The sequence below is a fragment of the Amborella trichopoda genome, chromosome 1 (assembly GCF_054954075.1).
Source record: "Amborella trichopoda isolate Santa Cruz 75 chromosome 1, AtrichopodaSantaCruz75HAP2 v2.0, whole genome shotgun sequence".
NCBI classification, from domain to species: domain Eukaryota; kingdom Viridiplantae; phylum Streptophyta; class Magnoliopsida; order Amborellales; family Amborellaceae; genus Amborella; species Amborella trichopoda.
This window is the reverse complement of record NC_142336.1, coordinates 32,374,262-32,377,598: the sequence shown is the minus strand read 5'-3', so window position 1 is coordinate 32,377,598 and position 3,337 is coordinate 32,374,262.

Below are 3,337 nucleotides of genomic sequence, written 5' to 3'. Positions count from 1 at the left end.
AAAGAAGAAGATAGAGAAAAGGAAAGAAGAAGAGAGAGAAAAGAAAAGAAGAAGAGAGAAAAGGAAAGAAGAAGAAGAGAGGGAGTGAAAGAGAGAAGAAAGAAGAGAAAGAAAGAGGAGAGAGAGTATGAGATGGCAGTAGACCCTACCGTCTTAAGGAAATGAGAGAAGAGGAGAGATAAAGAGAAGAGAGAATGAAGAGGGGAGAGAAAGAGAAGAGAGAATGAAGAGGAGATAGAATGAGAAGAGAGAAAGAAGAGGATAGAGAAAGAGGGCAGGAGAGAGAAGATTACTTCAATGGGTCCTAGGGGTACCAGCCAAAGTTTTCTCTCCCCTCTCTTTCTCTCCCAAAGAAAGAAAAACATGACCCAAAGATGAGAACAAGTCAAAAAAATTTAATTGATCCAAAGGGTCTTTTACATGTTCTCATCTGTATATATAGAATTTCAATCCAAACATGGGTGGATACCAAATTTTTTACCTAATTGTTCAAAAATAGCATTTAAATGAATTAACTAAAAATAAGAAAATAGGGGTAAATTAATGATTTTATCCCTTGCCCACAATTCCTGAAATTTCAATTTAATCTGCCATGGTCATGCAACTCTTGTGATCTTACGTGGCTCGTTCAGGGTCTCTCCGCCCTCTGTTCGGCCAAAAGAATATTGCTTTCTTGATCAACTCGGGGAGACGGTCGTTTGATATGCATCTTGAGCAGTGGATCGGGGTTTTAGGCTGCGATCATGACATGGGACAAACATGAGAAATATGCGATCTTTGATTCTAGATTACGCTTGTTTCCTACTTTTTTTCTTTTGTTGCTTCGCTGCATATTGACGAGCAAGTCATCATGAACATTTGGCAACAAATGTGGCTCGATTTGGTGCCCGAACGATTGTTTTCCAAATTAGGTATTTTGGCCAGAATTTGCTTTTCGATGGCCGGAATTTGCTTTCCGTTGACCGAAACGTTCAGCAACTTTATCCTTGCTCTGCGATGAATCCAACCATCCATCACGCATGAGGTTTGACTCTGGTGAAGTCTTTGACACTGTGATTGCGACGGGTCTAGTTTCAGGCCGATCCGACATGTGAGCGTCATAATGTGGCCTCTCGATCAAAGAGCACGCTTGCTAGAAATTCTACAACTTCACTTCGAATCGTGATCTTCTCTCTAGATTTTCTCTCGACTCAGGCCACACCAGTGGGCATGCCACATATCAAATTAATCAGGTCGACGAGACGTACTTGCTCCCAAAACTTGTGTTCATTTCGACCCAGGACGAAGAAGATACGAGTGTTCAAAGTTGAGCTCGAAATCAAAGACCTCAGTTTCCATTAATGGAAACTGTTTCACTGAGGGTGCACCGGAATAGTATGTGACTTACCTGTTTTGGGTAATTTTACCATAACTTGGTCTAGAAACGTCCGATCAAGCTGAAACTTGGTTCTTGAGGGGTTTTGAATGTTTTGGACCCAATGGAGATGGTCTCATGTTCTTCTAATGCTCCGGTGAAAGGGCTGTAGTTATAATATCTATTTTCAGCACGCTTGAGACCGAATTTCAAAAATTGCTTCTGCATCTGCACTGCCTTAAACTGGTCGGATTGAGACGAAACTTGGCAAGTATTTTTAGGAGACTCTTAGCCATATTTCTGATCATTATTGGACCATTCTATAACTATCAAAAATTTCACTTCTGAATCAAGGTTTATTGACCTACTGCTTTCGTGGTCCGCAGGAATTTCGCAGCTGCGAGTCTAGGTCGCAAACTGCTTTCTCCTTATTCGCATCAGAGATACAAGTGTTGAAAAATACCTTCAAATAGCGTCATAAGTAAAAATGGAAATTCAAAAGCGAACGTGACCTTGAAGTCACGAGTAAAAGTGCCTCAAACAAAAAGGAGTGGCGATTTGTCACAACTCCTACGCAGTTCAAGTGAACACCCTAAAAGGGCACTTGGATTAAATAAAAAAGTTGATGCAACTCTTATCCCAAGAGAAAAGGTTACCTCAGCCAATTACAACAAGAAAATTGTAAGGCGTTGAATAAATTCCAGACCAACCCTTCACCACCAACTAGATTGGGACCAAACGCCCACCAAGGGCACCCACTAGTAGGCCTCAGTGCTGAAGAACACCACCAACTAGATTGGGACCAAATGCCCTCCAAAGTCACCTACTAGTATGCTCTAGAGCCAAAGAACACCACCAACCAAATTGGGACCAAATGCCCACCAAGGGCACCCACTAGTCAACCCCAGAGCCAGAATCAAGATCCAACAATGCTGAGAGCGACTCTACCAAAAGGACCATTGGCTGTTACCGACTATAATGGGACCAAACGCCCACCAAGGGCACCCACTAGTCAGCCCCAGAGTCAGAATCAAGATCCTACAACGTTGAGATCAACTCCGTTAAAAGGACCCTCAGCTATTACCAACTAGATTGGGACCAAACGACCACCAATGGCACCCACTAGTCAGCCCTAGAGCCAGAATCAAGATCCTACAACGCTTAGATTGACTCCCCAAAAAGGACCCTCAGTTGTTAACCAACTAGATTGGGACCAAACGGCCACCAAAGGCACCTACTAGTCAGGCCCCAGAGCCAAAGAACACCACCGACTAGATTGGGACCAAACACTCATCAAGGGCACCCACTAGTCAGGCCCTAGGGCCGAAGAACTCCACCTGCTAGATAGGGGCAAAGCCCACCAAGGGAACCACTAGTAGGGCCATTAGGAGGCATTATTGACATAGAATGGTAAGCCCTTCACAAGGCACCCTATCAGTGCACTCTCCTAAGAAAAAAAGATTCCATTAACATTGCGAAGGAAGCCCTCAAGCAAGGCCCCTAATCGCTAGAGTCTACTTCGGTCGCCCCTTCAGAACGAAGCTTAGCATGATCTCCCCCTCAAGGATTACGCTAAAACCAGTGGTCGAGAAGAAAAAACTTTCTTTTTGAGGGATAATAAAACACGTCTTAGTGAGGATTTGAAAGATGAACTTCGAAAACAAAATCGCATTCTGAATGTTGCACTTCTCGCTTCTCTCGAAGCACAGCATTCATCGGGGCAAGTTGTTGTAGGTCATTTTTTGATGTACTTACATCTCTGGTACAATCAAGAAGAGAGCCAGTAACAACCTGGTCCTGCCGGTACCCAATACACTGCCAAACCAAGGGAACACTACAAAATAAGCCTAAGACTGGGCAACCTTGGAAAATGTATTAGAACGGCCTTGAATGACATGAAAAGGCAAGTTTGGGATACCCAAAGGACACTCGCAATGTTTCGTCACATTCAGATAAGTTTTGACCCGATTAGGATGAAATTCA